General features: G+C 47.0%; 2 protein-coding genes and 1 pseudogene across 6 annotated transcripts in view; 1 reads left to right on the top strand and 2 right to left on the bottom strand.

The window, feature by feature from the left end:
* Positions 1–18,768, top strand: part of DOCK2 (dedicator of cytokinesis 2) — a 1,781,615-nt gene that overhangs the window by 1,121,912 nt on the left and 640,935 nt on the right. The gene's annotated exons all lie outside the window — the stretch shown is intronic.
* The window catches only part of INSYN2B (inhibitory synaptic factor family member 2B), a 249,720-nt gene that overhangs the window by 133,933 nt on the left and 97,019 nt on the right, over positions 1–18,768 (bottom strand). The gene's annotated exons all lie outside the window — the stretch shown is intronic.
* LOC134939169 (5S ribosomal RNA) lies at positions 16,371–16,490 on the bottom strand (annotated as a pseudogene).

Below are 18,768 nucleotides of genomic sequence, written 5' to 3'. Positions count from 1 at the left end.
CTTACACATGCACAACACCGACAGTAGCAGTGCCGCTTACACACGCACAATGCCCACAGTAGCAGTACCACTTACACACGCACAATGCCCACAGTAGCAGTACCGCTTACACACGCACAATGCCCACAGGAGCATTACCACTTACACACGCACAATGCCCACAGTAGTAGTGCCGCTTACACATGCACAACACCGACAGTAGCAGTGCCGCTTACACACGCACAATGCCCACAGTAGCAGTACCACTTACACACGCACAATGCCCACAGTAGCAGTACCACTTACACACGCACAATGCCCACAGTAGCAGTACCGCTTACACACGCACAATGCCCACAGGAGCAGTACCGCTTACACACGCACAATGCCCACAGTAGCAGTACCGCTTACACACGCACAATGCCCACAGTAGCAGTACCGCTTACACACGCACAATGCCCACAGTAGTAGTGCCGCTTACACAGACACAAAGGGGATTATTCAAACCTGATTGCTGCTGTGCGTTTTCGCACAGCAGGCGATCAGGTCTGTACCGCGCATGCACCGCAGTGCGCATGTGCATGCCAGAGATACTATTGGCATCTCAACCCAGCGATCGCCTCTGCCTGATTGAGAGGCAGAGGCGTTTGCTGGGTGGGAGGGGTGGGCCAGCGGCATTTGGCCGCCATTGTGTGCCCGGACCATGTGGGGGGCGGGCCGCGGCTGCGTGATGTCACATGCACGTAGGGACTTACTCGCCGGGTGCGCTAGCATCTCGTGTGGCGGGGGGAGGGCCAGACATGCTGGGTGGACTAGCCTTGTGCTGGGCGTCCCCCCGCATGCCAAGGTGGCTGATCGTAGCCATGCAAAATTTTGCGCGGCTACGATCAGGTCTGAATTAGGCCCTATGCCCACAGTAGTAGTGCCGCTTACACATGCACAATGCCCACAGTAGTAGTGCGGCGCACAATGCCCACAGTAGTAGTGCGGTGTACACACACACCCAATGCCCACAGTAGTAGTGGGCATTGCTCACAGTAGTAGTGCCCCTTATGCACATAGGGGCTAATTTAGAGTTGATCTCCGTTTAAGCGAAATTACTTCTCACATGCTGGGGGCTGCCCAGAACAGGGCAAGGCCGCCAAGCATCTATGGCACCACCCCGTGATGCGATCACTTTGTGAAAACCTCAAATAGAGTACCGCCACCATGTTTCCACTCACAGGAAACTCAGGTGTCTCATGGCCATTTTCAGGTCCTGCTGATGAGTGGAAACATGGCGGCGGTACCCCTGCGTACGCAGCCATGCTGCGTAGGCAGGGGTCAAACTCTATTTGAGGATTTCGCGATGCATCAGCTGGCCTCGAAAAAGTCCATGACACGCCTGCATTTCCTGCTGTCCTCCCCTGTTGCTGTCCCTGGATGCTTGCCGCCTGTCCATAACTACACGATTGCATCCATCTGGGATGCAATCGCATAGTGAAGGGTTGCGAACGCACAGTACAGCTGCGGTGTGTGCGCAGACCTTTTGGACGTGGCTGTGCGCGCAAAACGCAACAGCTGCGTCCAACTCTGAATAAGGCCCATAGTACAATAGTAGTGCCCCTTACACACATAATAACCATACACATAGTAACCATAATAGGAGAATTAAGGAGACAGGAACAGAAAACTGCAGTGTGGAGCTGACAGTGGAGAAAAGAGTGGAAGATTTGGTGCACAGAGGAAACTGGTAGGAAGCAGTGGATCATAAAGGGGTTAAGCAAAGAGAAGAAAGTGCAGAGATCGGAAAAGAGGATATTAAAGAAGCAGCTTTCCTCAACTTACCCTATGCTCTGGGAACCGCGGGCTGCGGAGGGGGCGGGGCTTGCGGGAAGTGGCGGAGCTTAGACTACTCGATGGCTACTCTGAGTCTGCTGTAGCAGGAAACCTCCTATCTACAGCAACAGCACTGGGGGATCAGCGCTGAGCGCCTTGATGCTGTTGCTCTGCTGCTGCCTGTCAGGCTGTCAGTTTGACAGGTGCAGTAGCAGCGGATGCTGTAGCACAACAGCTGAGTGGGGAGAGCGCCTCAGTAGTTCGGCGCCTCTCTGCATTGCGGACCTCGCTGAGCGCTTTGCGCCGGCTCTGACTGCCACTTTACCATATGTAAGCAGCTGCTATGCTTTCAACAAATCCACTTGATTCAGGCCCCTAGTACCAGTCATCCTGCGGAGGAAACCGAACAGAGGCAAAGGGATACAAAAGGTCCCTTTTTGCAGTCTAGGAATCAGGAATGTCTGAAGATTGTGAAGGATTCTGCTGTCAAGCTTGATGAATTTAGGCTCCCATACTAGTGTATGGTGACATCGAGACAGATCGAGAAAGAAAGGTAAGTAGGAAATATCGGTGATATCTCCTGGATTACCTTTATAATGAATGGACCAATACTTAATTTCTACAAAAGCAGGTGAAATTATATGGTTTCAATGTTGCCAAAAATATTAAAATCAATGTTGGGAGCGCTACCATTGACTTTACCAATAGGAGCTGCTAATTACATACACCCTTCATTAGCGCGGATTACTCTTTAATTTTATAATGTTGCCAAAAATGTCAGTAGATTTTCTATGGAGTCTGAGATGCAGAAAAACACTCTTTGCCTAGAGTTATAAAATAACACCAGTAATAATGAGCTTGTTAGCGCCAGTGACAATGGCCTAACATGCCTGACTTAAAGATTTCCATAAATATTACACTCTTTTACTCTTTATGATTTAAAGACAGCAGCCCTGAATACACAATTCATTTTGATTGCCTATTTAACTTAGATTTTATGTTATTTGACTAAATCAAATGAAGTAATATAACAATTTACATTGCTTTCATTATTGTAATACTGAAATGTTTCCTGCCATGTTGTTTCACTTCTAATCTGCTTTGTCCTCCCCTCAGATCGCACTCAGGGGGTCATTTCGAGTTGATCACTCGCTAGCTACTTTTGGCAGCCGTGCAAACGCATAGTCGCCGCCCACAGGGGAGTGTATTTTTCGCTTTGCAAGTGTGCAAACGCGTGTGCAGCCGAGCAGGACAAAAACATTTTTTGCAGTTTCTGAGTAGCTCTGGACTTACTCAGCCCTTGCGATCACTTCAGCCTTTTTAGTCCTGGAATTGACGTCAGACACCCGCCCTGCAAAAGATTGCACACGCCTGTGTTTTTCCAAACACTCCCTGAAAACGGTCAGTTGACACCCACAAACGCCTTCTTCCTGTCAATCTTGCGATCGGCTGTGCGAATGGATTCTTCATTAAATCCATCACCCAGCAACGATCCGCTTTGAACCCGTACGACGCGCCTGCGCATTGTGGTGCATACGCATGCGCAGTAGTAACCTGTTCGCTGCGCTGCAAAAAACAGCAGCGAGCGATCAACCCGGAATGACCCCCTCAGTGCATTCTGTCATATCTCGGTGGACAATACATCCGGTCCCATTGCATGCTTTTATCTAGTTCAGAGTGTCTTCTCCTGGTTTGTAGGATTGACACAGTAATTTGTCATTATCCTTTTGGTCCTCAGAGAGATGAGTCATTTCCAATGAGTGAAACATACTGCTGAATTATTCTTTTCTTCAAGACTGCTGAATCATTGTGTAAAGATAATTCTGAAAAGAGGATTGAAAGACAGAAACCTTCCTCACATTTATCATATAATGTGCCACAATGCAAACATAGAAACAGTAGCAAATATCTTCTTCTTTTTTTTTTACTCAAGAACATGTCTAAAGTGATGGGGGATCGTGGGTGCGATATTCAATTTTGTCCCACTATGGGGCTGGTAGTACTGATAGAGATCGGGTTTAGCTGCATAAAGCAGGAAACGTAAAGTGCTGGGCGCAATTGTGAAAAGTGCCATTTGGGTGCCCAAACAGGTCAGTATTCACTCATTTCAGCTCGCCACCCCCAGGAAGTGTGAGCTGAAATGCAGGCCGGCAGCTATCACGCAGGAACACACCGACAGATAATTGAATTTTTCCTATTGGCTTGCCTATAATGGGTGCAAGGTGTGTCCTCATTAGAGAACCTTGACAAAGGGGCATATTCACCCCGACACGATGGATTTTCATGGAGTGATTTTTTAATACACAGATTATACCAGTGGAAGTCTCCGAGTGTCGCTGTATTTCTTCTTTATGCGTTGTATCTAACTCTGCCAGAGGGCACAGGAGCCCAATTACTTTGCTTATGGGAGTGTTGGTCCATGAGACTTTCATTTTATATATATATATATATATATATATATATATATATAGAGAGAGAGAGAGAGAGATTTTATCAAATAATCAGTATTTACCATTGGATACAAAATATATCAGTGTATGTTATTAATTAATTTAATGTAATTTACATGCATGTTTTTCTGGAACAACACTTACATTTGCAATATGCTCTGAAACAGTGTCGTCAGAAGGAGGGTGTGGGGGTTGCGGTCTGCACTCGGGTGTCACCCTTCAAAGGGATGACACCAAAATATCAGTTTCTCAACAGTGACAGGAGCCATGGATGCTGGGAACGCCTCCTGGAGTGATGAAACCAGGGGCTGCCCGCAAAGCCACACCCCTTTCTAACAAGACCATGCCCACTGTCCAGTAGTCACGATGCCATGCTCCCTCAGTGATAGTCCATGCCTCTTTTTCGGGCGTGCAGGGGGTGCCGCACTGGGTGTAACCTATAAAAGTGACGCCTCTGCTCTGACATGGTGTTTCAACCCCTGTGTGTACTGCATATTTAACAAACATGTTATATGTGTAAATCATATGATTTTTAGATGCCTTTACAACATACTTAGTTACAGTACTTTGAAGGGGTGTGTATTGCGCTACCGGCACTGTGGATCCTGGCGGTCAGCGTCCTGATGCCAGGATCCTGCCAGCAGAATGCACGGGGTAGGGATCGCAACAAGCCCCTTGCAGGCTTGCTGCGCTCGCCATACTGCGGGCTTGGTGTCGACCTGTGGTCGCCACGGGTTCTATTCCTACTCTATGGGTGTCGTGGATACCCACAAGTGGGAATTGTCCTTGTTGGTCGGCTGGCCATCAGGATAGTAAGGGGGCCTGATGTAGGTGGAGGTGTTGTGACTGCCGGTCACATAACTACATCCCCTTTAAAGTCGATCAGTCTGGTACAGAAGTGTCCTGCCACAGCTTTGTACGCATTGCAGCAAGGATATAATAGGACACATCTGTAAATCCAGAGATGATGGAGGTGCATAGGGCGTAGCAGGATAATCTCGTTATTGCGGCAACAATAATGTGATTTGCCAGGAAGTGCATCATCAAGCCCCTGCACCACCCGCTTCCCCTCCGAAGTCATCTACTCTCCCAAAAGTTCGACACGGTATTCTCCTCCTTGGGAGGAACGTGAAATTTGAACCATATTGAATTGATGCATGCAGACACACTGAAGTGGAAGTTATTATTCAGTGCAGTCTAGTAACAGACAGTAAAAGTAGACTCGATGGATAACTTTATATGTTTTACAGCTACTCATCTTATATTTCTTCTACTTAGACTGTTTATTTCATTGCTGATTTTTCAGCTCCTGGCTGCTTAGATGACAAAAGAAACCATTTAAAAGCAACATGAAATGAACCAATCTTCTTCAGAGTACTCAGTGCCTCAGGTTAGCAAATAGACCAACAAATTGGAGGGAAAATGATCAATATTTGTTAGTAGCTCCATAGGGCAGTATTATGTTTTAAGATTAATTGGGAAGATGTAGAAGCATTGTGTAATACAGCCGTCAGAAGGCAGAAAACAATATTACTGAGAAGTACAGCATGACCGCTCACCAGGAATAATATGAGTAGAGCAGGGATCGGTAGCCCAGTTATTTCTGCACTGCTTATATGCTCAGCAGAGTTTAGGAGCTTCAGTAACAGTCAATAGCCATTTTTTATGATATTATTATCATTCTGTACTTATTACTGTTAGAATTAACTGTTTGATTGTCAGTGTTTTTATTGTTATATGAGGACTTGCAAACAGTACTCCCTGCATTCTTAGCTGTGGCCTTTAGCCATAACATAGCCAGGAAGCCCCAAAGCTCACAGCTAGAAAGTAATCTACAAAGAATTCTTATCACTCCCTGCAGCCAGGGAAGTGCGGTATCATAGGTATTGCTAGCCACATGTGCCATAATGGCCCCAGTGGTATGGAGGAAATTTTGGCAGTAAGAGACACATTGGGCCTTATTCATAGTAGTACGATATTGCTGCTGCAGATGCAATTGTTGACTCATTGGATGTGCTAAAATATGTTAATTGAGCAGCCTCTGGGATCTGTATAGAGACGCCCACCAGATCCTTCTCAGTTGTCCGCAACTATGTACACATCTGCAGCATCAACGCAAAACATTGACTCTTTAAGTAAGCCAGTGGTCACTGAGAATGGCCACCGCAGTTGAGATGCCGGAGACATGATTCCTGCACATAGGATCGCAGTTGGCAGCTAATGCATGCCCCAAAAATGGGCAACACACTCGCATTTTTGCCACCACTTCCTGTTACCTCCTACAAAATGGCTCCTTTCTGTCGGTCACTTGTGAATGAATCCTCACTGTGAGCTTAATTGTTAATCTAACACTGTGTGTGCGCATTGTGGCAGTGATGCATGTGCAGTTTATTGATATTCACTCAGTTGTGATTTGGCATAACGTACAACTGTGAATCAGACCCAGTGTCCTTTAGGAGAGAGTCGGGTTTGGTTCAGAATTAGAATATGTGTTTATATGCAGAGAAATAGTCTTGGACATGCCATGTTATAGGGTCTTAGGTCCTGATTCACAGTCGCATGCAATTATTGCATATTGCAAGCTCAGAACTAAGTAGCAGAACTTGCAATCCTTATGATCGCAAACTGGGGGGCCGCCCATCACAGCTGACCGTGTTACCCCCCACTAAGCACCCCCCCAACCAAGCAGAAATTGCGATCACACAATAATTTCTGGCTGATCGCAAAAAATGGGTTAGCCTCCTGCTGGCGCAGCCTGACTGCGCCCGCAAGAGGCTCACTGACATTTTTTTTATCGCAGCGGCTGCATGTGACGTCATGCAGCCATCCCGATCACGCCCCTCATTCGCTCTGCCAAGACCCATTTTGAAGCCACGCCCCCATAACTCTCCGTATCCCTCTAAGAAATGGAGCGTTTCGCCCCACGAACTCCTATGCCTGATTGACAAGCAGAGGCGTTCGCATTTTTTTGCGGGCGCCCGCAATAATTTCGGGCGCATGTGCAGGACGGGCCATGTGCATGGCCCCACATGCTTTTAGCAATTTTTCAGGTTCAGGTCCTAAATGTGAATATATGCCTGTATTCAGAGTTTTGTGCATCTATGCGGCCAGAGACCCCTCATCTATCCGTTGGCAGTACATTCAGGCATTTGCACCAGCCCTATACCTAGTGCAATAGATCTTTCTGAAATCAGCCAGATCACGATGTACCCTCACCTCTGAGTCGCCCGCAATTCCATCTACGCACCTATGGCATACTTATCCTATGTACTGTACAAGAGCCCCATTGCGTGGAAGTAGCTGAGATGTGTATGACTCAGTCATTGCAGTTGATCAAAGTTTTTTATGTAGGCTCCAGCACATGCATACTTGATAAAAATCACAATATCCACACACAAAGTGAACTTGTACGCAAATCTGAATGAAAGTTTTGTGTTTATATTTGTGCACAGGAATCAAGTGACATTAGTGATAAAGGGACTTTTCATTTATTATAGCAACACTGGTGACGGAGTGTTGAAGTATATTAAATCATTAGCTGTAAATGAATAATTAATAGTTAACCCTGGGTTATTTTCGGATGGCAAAATTATGACAGAGATTATGACCGATGACCTGAGTTTATTGTTACTGTTTTAGCCCGAGCAAAGCTTAGTTGTCATGCAGCTGTAGTACGTCTAAAATCTCTAGTGACACAGAGATCCACTCTCAGGCCAGACACTGTGTCACATTAAACCTCACATAAACAAGTCTTTTCTCTGACGTCCTAGTGGATGCTGGGACTCCGTAAGGACCATGGGGATATAGCGGCTCCGCAGGAGACAGGGCACAATAATAAAAGCTTTAGGATCAGGTGGTGTGCACTGGCTCCTCCCCCTATGACCCTCCTCCAAGCCTCAGTTAGATTTTTGTGCCCGACGAGAAGGGTGCAATCTAGGTGGCTCTCCTGAGCTGCTTAGAATAAAAGTTTAAGTTAGGTTTTTTATTTTCAGTGAGTCCTGCTGGCAACAGGCTCACTGCTACGAGGGACTTAGGGGAGAGAAGTAAACTCACCTGCGTGCAGGATGGATTTGCTTCTTAGGCTACTGGACACCATTAGCTCCAGAGGGATCGAACACAGGCCCAGCCATGGAGTCCGGTCCCGGAGCCGTGCCGCCGACCCCCCTTGCAGATGCCGAAGTTGAAGAGGTCCAGAGGTCCAGAAACAGGCGGCAGAAGACTTTCAGTCTTCATAAGGTAGCGCACAGCACTGCAGCTGTGCGCCATTGTTGTCAGCACACTTCACCAACAGTCACCAACTGTCACTGAGGGTGCAGGGCGCTGGGGGGGGCGCCCTGGGCAGCAATGTATAATACCTTTTTATGGCTAAAATACATCACATATAGCCCTTGAGGCTATATGGATGTATTTAACCCCTGCCAGATCTCACAAACTCCGGGAGAAGAGCCCGCCGAAAAGGGGGCGGGGCCTATTCTCCTCAGCACACGGCGCCATTTTCCTGCTCAGCTCTGCTGTGAGGAAGGCTCCCAGGCTCTCCCCTGCACTGCACTACAGAAACAGGGCTAAAACAGAGAGGGGGGGCACTTATTTGGCGATATGATTACATATATAAAAATGCTATAAGGGAAAACACTTGTATAAGGGGTTGTCCCTGTATAATTATAGCGTTTTTGGTGTGTGCTGGCAAACTCTCCCTCTGTCTCCCCAAAGGGCTAGTGGGATCCTGTCCTCTATCAGAGCATTCCCTGTGTGTGTGCTGTGTGTCGGTACGTGTGTGTCGACATGTAGGAGGACGATGTTGGTGAGGAGGCGGAGCAAATTGCCTGTATTGGTGATGTCACTCTCTAGGGAGTCGACACTGGAATGGATGGCTTATTTAGGAATTACGTGATAATGTCAACACGCTGCAAGGTCGGTTGACGACATGAGACGGCCGGCAAACAAATTAGTACCTGTCCAGGCGTCTCAGACACCGTCAGGGGCTTGTAAAAACGCCCATTTACCTCAGTCGGTCGACACAGACACGGACACTGACTCCAGTGTCGACGGTGAAGAAACAAACGTATTTTCCTTTAGGGCCACACGTTACATGTTAAGGGCAATGAAGGAGGTGTTACATATTTCTGATACTACAAGTACCACAAATAAGGGTATTATGTAGGGTGTGAATAAACTACTTGTAGTTTTTCCTGAATCAGATAAATTAAATGAAGTGTGTGATGATACGTGGGTTTCCTCCGATAGAAAATTATTGGCGGTATACCTTTTCCCGCCAGAAGTTAGGGCGAGTTGGGAAACACACCTTAGGGTGGATAAGGCGCTCACACGCTTATAAAAACAAGTGGCGTTACCGTCTCCAGATACGGACGCCCTCAAGGAGCCAGCTGATAGGAAGCTGAAAAATATCCTAAAAGTATATACACACATACTGGTGTTATACTACGACAAGCAATCGCCTCAGTCTGGATGTGCAGCGCTGAGGGGGCTTGGTCGGATTTCCTGACTGAAAATATTGATACCCTTGACAGGGACAAGATTTTATTTACTATAGAGCATTTTAAGGATGCATTTCTATATATGCGAGATGCGCAGAGGGATATTTGCATTCTGGCATCAAGAGTAAATGTGATGTCCATATCTGCCAGACGAAGACACGACAGTGGTCAGGTGATGCAGATTCCAGACGGCACATAAAAGTATTGCCGTATAAAGGGGCGGTCCATCGGACCTGGTGGCCATGGCAACAGCTGAAAAATCCACCTTTTGTTACCCCAAGTCACATCTCAGCAGAAAAGGACACAGTCTTTTCAGTCTCAGTCCTTTCGTTCCCATAAGGGCAGGCGGGCAAAAGGGCCAGTCATATCTGCCCAGGGTAGAGGAAAGGGAAGAAGACTGCAGCAGGCAGCCCATTCCCAGGAACAGAAGTCCTCCACAGCTTCTGCCAAGTCCGCAGCATGACGCTGGGGCCGTACAAGCGGACTCAGGTGCGGTAGGGGGTCATCTCAAGAGTTTCAGCACGCAGTGGGCTCACTCACAAGTGGACTCCTGGATCCTACACGTAGTATCCCAGGTGTACATTGGAAATTCGAGACGTCTCCCCCTCACAAGTTCCTGAAGTCTGCTTTACCAACGTCTCCCTCCGACAGGGAGGCAGTATTGGGAACAATTCACAGGCTGTATTCCCAGCAGGTGATAATCAAAGTACCCCTTCTACAACAAGGGAAGGGGTATTATTCCACACTATATTGTGGTACTGAAGCCAGACGGCTCGGTGAGATCTGAAATATTTGAACACTTACATACAAGCGTTCAAATCAAGATGGAGTCACTCAGAGCAGTGATAGCGAACCAGGAAGAAGGGGACGATATGGTGTCACTGGATATCAGGGACGCTTACCTACATGTCCAAATTTGCCCTTCTCACCAAGGGTACCTCAGGTTCGTGGTACAGAACTGTCACTATCAGTTCAGACGCTGCCGTTTGGATTGTCCACGGCACCCCGGGTCTTTACCAAGGTAATGGCCGAAATGATGATTCTTCTTAAAAGAAATATGGACGCTTTCCTGATAAGGGCAAGGTCCAGAGAACAGTTGGAGGTCGGAGTAGCACTATCTTAAGTAGTTCTACGACAGCACGAGTGGATTCTAAATATTCCAAAATCGCAGTTTTTTCCGACGACACGTCTACTGTTCCTAGGGATGATTCTGGACACAGTCCAGAAAAGGATGTTTTCTCCCGGAGAAGAAAGCCAGGGAGTTATCCGAGCTAGTCAGGAACCTCCTAAAACCAGGAAAAGTATCAGTGCATCATTGCACAAGGATCCTGTGAAAAGTGGTGGTTTCTTACAAAGCGATCCCATTCGGTAGATTTCACGCAAGAACCTTTCCGTGGGATCTGCTGGAAAAATGGTCCGGATCGCATCTTCAGATGCATCAGCGGATAACCCTGTCTCCAAGGACAAGGGTGTTTCTTCTGCGGTGGCTGCAGAGTGCTCATCTATGAAAGGGCCGCAGATTCGGCATTCAGGACTGGGTCCTGGTGACCACGGATGCCAGCCTGAGTGGCTGGGGAGCAGTCACACAAGGAAAAAATTTCCAGAGAGTGTGATCAAGTCTGGAGACTTCTCTCCACATAAATATACTGGAGCTAAGGGCAATTTACAATGCTCTAAGCTTAGCAAGACCTCTGCTTCAAGGTCAGCCGGTATTGATCCAGTGGGACAACATCACGGCAGTCGCCCACGTAAACAGACAGGGCGGCACAAGAAGCAGGAGGGAAATTGCAGAAATTGCAAGGATTCTTCGCTGGGCGAAAAATCATGTGATAACACTCTCAGCAGTGTTCATTCCGGGAGTGGAAAACTGGGAAGCAGACTTCCTCAGCAGGCATGACCTCCACCCGGGAGAGTGGGGACTTCATCGGAAAGTCTTCCACATGATTGTAAACCGTTGGGAAAAACCAAAGGTGGACATGATGGCGTCCCGCCTGAACAAAAAACTAGACAGATATTGCGCCAGGTCAAGGGACCCTCAGGCAATAGCGGTGGACGCTCTGGTAACACTGTGGGTGTACCAGTCAGAGTATGTGTTCCCTCCTATGCCTCTCATACCAAAAGTACTGAGAATCATAAGAGGGAGATGAGTAAGAACGATACTCGTGGTTCCGGATTGGCCAAGAAGGACTTGGTACCCGAAACTTCAAGAGATGTTCACGGAAGACCCGTGGCCTCTACCTTTAAGAAAGGACCTGCTCCAGCAGGGGCCTTGTCTGTTCCAAGACTTACCGCGGCCGCGTTTGACGGCATGGCGGTTGAACGCCGGATCCTGAAAGGGCATTCCAGATGAAGTCATCCCTACCCTGGTCGAAGACAGGAAGGATGTAACCGCAAAACATTTTCACCGCATTTGGCGAAGATATGTTGCGTGGTGTGAGGCCAAGAAGGCCCCTACAGAGGAATTCCAACTGGGTCGTTTCCTACATTTCCTGAAAACAGGACCGTCTATGGGCCTAAAATTAGGGTCCATTAAGGTTCAAATTTCGGCCCTGTCGAATTTCTTCCAGAAAGAACTGGCTTTAGTGCCTGACGTTCAGATGTTTGTAAAAGGGGTACTGCATATACAGCCTCCTTTTGTGCCCCAGTGGCACCTTGGGATCTCAATGTTGTTTTGAGTTTCCTAAAGTCACATTGGTTTGAACCACTCACCACTGTGGACTTAAAATATCTCACATGGAAGGTGACGATGCTATTAGCCCTGGCTTCAGCCAGGCGTGTGTCAGAATTGGCGGCTTTATCATATATAAAGCCCTTACTTAATTTTTCATTCTGACAGGGCAGAATTGAGGACTCGTCCTCAATTTCTCCTTAAGGTGTTTTCTGTTTTTCACATGAACCAACCTATTGTGGTACCTGCGGGTACTAGGGACTTGGAGGACTCCAAGTTACTTGACGTTGTAAGGGCCCTGAAAAATATGTTTCCAGGACGGCTGGAGTCAGAAAATCTGACTCGCTGTTTATCCTGTATGCACCCAACAAGATGGGTGCTCCTGCTTCTAAGCAGACGATTGCTCGCTGGATTTGTAATACAATTCAGTTTACACATTCTGTGGCAGGCCTGCCACAGCCAAAATCTGTAAAAGCCCATTCCAAAAGGAAGGGGGCTCATCTTGGGCGACTGCCCGAGGGGTCTCGGCTTTACAACTTTGCCGAGCAGTTACTTGGTCAGGGGCAAACACGTTTGCTAAATTCTACAAATTTGATACCCTGGCTGAGGAGGACATGGAGTTCTCTCATTCGGTGCTGCAGGGTCATCCGCACTCTCCCGCCCGTTTGGGAGCTTTGGTATAATCCCCATGGTCCTTACGGAGTCCCAGCATCCACTAGGACGTCAGAGAAAATAAGATTTTACTTACCGATAAATCTATTTCTCGTAGTCCGTAGTGGATGCTGGGCGCCCATCCCAAGTGCGGATTGTCTGCAATACTTGTACATAGTTATTGTTACAAAAATCGGGTTATTCTTGTTGTGAGCCGTCTTTTCAGAGGCTCCTTCGTTGTTATCATACTGTTAACTGGGTTCAGATCACAGGTTGTACGGTGTGATTGGTGTGGCTGGTATGAGTCTTACCCGGGTTTCAATATCCTTCCTTATTATGCACGCTCGTCCGGGCACAGTATCCTAACTGAGGCTTGGAGGAGGGTCATAGGGGGAGGAGCCAGTGCACACCACCTGATCCTAAAGCTTTTATTATTGTGCCCTGTCTCCTGCGGAGCCGCTATATCCCCATGGTCCTTACGGAGTCCCAGCATCCACTACGGACTACGAGAAATAGATTTATCGGTAAGTAAAATCTTATTTTCTGTCAGCCTCTAGGCCTTATGGGCACTTTCCCACTTATGTTTTTAACAGTAATAAATATTCACAACGTTATTTTATAGAACTGAAAAGCCAATTACTATAAATACTTGTGCTAAAGGGCGAAGTTGCCTACATCTCGCTGGGTTTAGTTTAAGTGATAGACAAGACAGATTGAGTCATTTGTTAGTGAAATTAAACTGGTAGAATACCTAGAGTGTCTCTGTCACTGCAAGCAATTAACATTTTACCAGGAGAATTCGTATTCTGTCTCCAAGGAGATGAGAAATATAGGAAGATTGTGGAATTACTCTTTAAGTTATTTTCAGGACCATGCTGTTGCTCATTGAATGTTATTGGAAATACCAACTCATTATTTAATAAGGAATACCAGTTTCACTAAGCTCATTAGATGTGTCACAATGGAATAAAAACACACATACAATAGTGCAAGAATGTGCATTACTGCCCTTTCATTTACATACATTCTCTGTATAGCTTCAGTATTGTACCTTGTTATTAATAACATTGCTATCATTTTCTTATTACTGTTTTATTTTCTTATTATTGTTTTCGTCTCTTTCTTCTTACTAACAATGGTGAAGATGATAATGATGACGATGATAATGATAATAATGATGATTAAGATCATAATAATGATGATTAAGATAATAATAATAATGATGATTATGATAATGATGATAATGATGATAATAATAATACTACTAATAATAATGATGATAATAGTATTATTAAATTGAGATTCTACCCTTCAGTGTCTTGGACTGTACATAGTATGTAAACACAAAGAAAGAGAAAGAAAGAAGACTCTTGTTGGGAAGCACTCTGATACAGACAGGGCTGGTTCCAGCGCTTTTTGCGCCCCGGGCGGGAAATAGGGGCGTGGCTTCATACCGGGGGTGTGGTCAGTTATGCCCCCTGTTCAGTAGAGTAGCGCCGCTGAAATGCTGTGCGGTGCGCAATGACGTCATTGTGCACCGCACAGCAAAGGTCCTCTCCACGAAGGGAAACTAGACGCTACACCTCTAGTTTCCTTCGTGGAGAGGACCTTTGCTGTGCGGTGTGCGATGACGTCATCGAGCACCGCACAGTATCTCCATGAAGGGAAACTAGACGATACGCATCTAGTTCCCTTCACAGCGGGCAGCGGCAGCGGGCAGCTGGCGGCAGTAGCGGATCTTGCCATGGTGCGGCACCCTCCGGAAGGCGGAGCCCCGGTCAAAAGTCCTGCTTGCCCATGGCAAGATCCGCTACTGGATACAGATAATCTATTATGGTCAATAACCGTTACTGAATAAAATACAATACTTTAATTATTCTCATTAAAGATGATATTGAGGAGTTCAGTAAGCGCCGATGTATGTTATTCAATAACACTGCGAGAATATGAAGAAAAATATATAAATATAATTCATAGTACAAATACCGTCATGTGAGCAGAGCCTTCTTAACAGTAGTGCAGGCCCCTGGGCACAGCAATGCACTGGGGCCCCTACCCATCCTCCAGCGGTAGGGGCGGGGGGTGCTACCAGCGGTAGCTTTGATGTCCCGCGGACGGTAAGGGGTGTTCTATCTTACGCTCAGCATGTATGACCTGGAGCAGTAATTTCTGCTAATTACTCCTTTACTGCACAGATGGGGGCAGGAAGGAGAACACTAAACTGTAGAAGGGGGCATTGGGCTGAATGAAGGGGCCCCGGTACATGACTTCCAGGGTGGTAGGGGGTGTTTAATACACAGGGGAGGGGTGGATAGTGGAGTGGGCTTTATATTCTGCATTTTCCGGGGGTCTGGGCAGCTTGCTTGACTGCAGATATCTCCAGTTCCTGGATATAGATTTCTTAGCTTTAATGGGATAAAAAAAGCTAGAAAGTCCCACCTTTCAGGAGGTACTGGGGACACCTTTCAGGAGGTACTGGGGACACCTTTCAGGAGATACTGGGGACACCTTTCAGGAGGTACTGGGGACACCTTTCAGGAGGTACTGGGGACACCTTTCAGGAGGTACTGGGGACACCTTTCAGGAGATACTGGGGACACCTTTCAGGAGGTACTGGGGACACCTTTCAGGAGGTACTGGGGACACCTTTCAGGAGATACTGGGGACACCTTTCAGGAGGTGCTGGGGACTTGGGGATCAGAGATCAGGAGCCAAAGCAATCTACCAACAAAAATATAAAAATGCATACTAGGCGTGTGGAGCTGGAGCAGGGACCATCTGCTTGAAGGCTGATATCTCAGGTTCTGGGCACAGTAGAGACAAGCTACCAGTGTCCACCAGAAGCGGAGAGTCACAGCTTTTGGAAAATAGTCTCAGAAAAACTCTAAGTCATACAGAACCCAATATATCTGTCTGGGAAGAACAAGTAACAGGCTTGGATGGGTACCACTGCTTTGAAGTTGGATATCTCCGGTTCCCCAAGGCCGATTTTCAAAAATCTGGTACCCCTGGAAAGAGGGGACCCTCAGCTATCAGCCTAGGGTCCTTTTACTCCTGGGGCCCTTGGGCAAGAGCCCATTGAGCCCATACGAAAAGACGGCCCTGCATGTGAGCCGAAATGGGTATGTCTGTGGTTTATTTAATAATTACAATGTGGTTACACAACAACCTATTATAAAAAAAAAATATGACCATCATTTAGAACTGCTTATATCCCACTTGGGAAGATTGTTTAAGCAGATAGCTGAATTATAGGTCATAGCCGAGGTGCAAAGCGATGCTCAGTATTAGTGATGGATAGGTGGCAAATAATTGCAGTACCAGGGTGTTCTAAAGTGGTCTCCCATCCAAGTACTAACCCGGCCCTCCACTGCTTGGCTTCCAAGATCAGATGAGATTGGGCATCTTCAGTGGGGTATGTCTGCAGACCTTATGCACGCCTATATTATCACACTGTATCCCAGTAATAAGGCACAGAAAATGGTAAAAGTTTACCAATAATGTGACTTGTATAAACCACAGATATAAAAGCTAAATGAGATAGTTGTTGGGTATTTGAATAAATTATATCACAATGGATACCCTGTAGTAATAATTTACATACAACCACTCATTAGATACCCATATAGGGTTTCACGGTTAGACCGCTGATAATACCAGTAGGCAAGATTATTTATATAGAAATATCCATGCATATATGTCAACCAGACAGTAATATCAAAACACAAAGTTTGACCAGACCAGAGATGGATACCTCCAAATTTGGTATCCAACCATTAGATTGATCCAAACAGCAACATCAGAAACACTGAATTTAAGGATACCTCCAAGTTCAGTATCCAAACATTGGTTATTTTCTTAAACAGAGGTAAATAGTTGGTATAGGAATTGCTATAGTTATTCCAATATGTAGCTCAAAAAAAGAGATGTAAAAGGTCAGAAGGAAGGCATCACTGATGTAAAATACCATGGTATAATATATGCCATTTGGTTGGATACCAAATACCAAATGGTTGGATACCAAATTTGGAGGTATCCATCTTTGGTCTGGTCAAACTCTGTGTTTTGATATTACTAACTGGACCAAGCACATTTCACAATGCACAGATAGAATGATGTACAGTATAGGCGCTAAATTACACATGTATTTATGCATTTATACAGTGAAACAAGATATTTATAGCCTAGGGACAGTTCTTGTCAAGAGCATTGGACCTGGTTATGTGAAGGCAGTAGCGGCTCTTGCCACGGGCAAGCAGGCTTTTTGCCAGGGTCGCCGCTACCCTGAGGGCGCCGCCGTGACAAGAGCCACTACTAGCCCTCCCTCCCTTCCCGCTCCTCAGCTGCAGCGAGCGCCGTGTGCGCCCGCTGCAGCCGGCGTCACTGACTGACGCTAGAGGTCAAAATTGACCGCTAGTGTCAGTGCGGCGCTGCTATGGGAGGGACGTCATGACGTCTCTCCCATAGAGAGGAGCTGGCGCCCGGAGACAGCGGCAGCAGCGGACCAGCGGAAGCAGGAGCGAGGCAGGTAAGTATTTTGATTTTTCTTTTAGTGTTTCAACGCAGCGCTACAACAGGGGGCACAGCTACACGGGGCAGTACTAATGGGGGCATAGCTACAAGGGGCAGTACTACTGGGGGCACATCTACAGGGGGCAGTACTACTGGGGGCACATCTACAAGGGGTAGTACTACTGGGAGCACAGCTACAAGGGGCACTACTAATGGGGGCACAGCTACAAGGGGCAGTACTACTGGGGGCACATCTACAAGGGGCAGTACTACTGGGGGTACATCTACAAGGGGCAGTACTACTGGAAGCACAGCTACAAGGGGCAGTACTACTGGGGGCACATCTACAAGGGGTAGTACTACTGGGGGCACATCTACAAGGGGTAGTACTACTGGAAGCACAGCTACAAGGGGCACATCTACAGGGGCACAACTACAGGGGTCACATACTGGGGCACTGCTACAGGGGGAACAGCTACTGGGGGCAAATCAACTGGGGGCAAATCAACTGGGGGCACAGCTACTGGGGCCACTTCTACAGCGGACACTGCTACATGAGGCACAACTACTAGGGGCACTGCTACAGGGGGCAAATTAACTAATTAACTGGGGGCACAGCTACTGGGGGCAAATCTACAGGGGGGCACAAATACTGGTGGCACAACTACAAGGGGCACAAACTGAGGTCACTGCTACAGGGGGAACAGCTAGAGGGGGCAAATCTACTTGGGGCAAATCAACTGGGGGGCACAACTACTTGGGGCAGATCTGGGGGCACAACTACTGGGAGCATAATTGTGGCCACGCCCCTCCCCTATGAAGCCACGCCCCTGTTTAGCCACGGGGGGGGGCGCCAGTGGAAACTTTCGCACTGGGCGCCACAATGTGTAGAACCGGCCCTGTGTGAAGGAGAGGTTAATGTTGGAAAGAAAGATGCTGTTTTATTGATGGAGATTGGTATAGAGGTTCCAAAGATCATTCTGTCTCAGAGGATTGATAATTTTAAAAGCAGCAACAAGAGTTAACTAACATTCATATTATTGATATAGCATTGGTAACTGTAGAGAAAAGGGCGAAACAATACTATAGTGTAATGCAGAGGTTCTGAAACACGGTCCTCAAGGCACCCCAACAGTCCAGGTTTTAAATAGAGATGTGCAGCGGGCATTTTTCGTGTTTTGTGTTTTGGTTTTGG

The sequence above is a fragment of the Pseudophryne corroboree genome, chromosome 6, assembly GCF_028390025.1.
Source record: "Pseudophryne corroboree isolate aPseCor3 chromosome 6, aPseCor3.hap2, whole genome shotgun sequence".
NCBI classification, from domain to species: domain Eukaryota; kingdom Metazoa; phylum Chordata; class Amphibia; order Anura; family Myobatrachidae; genus Pseudophryne; species Pseudophryne corroboree.
Note: the sequence above shows the minus strand (reverse complement) of the source record. Positions and strands in the feature narration are given on the sequence as shown.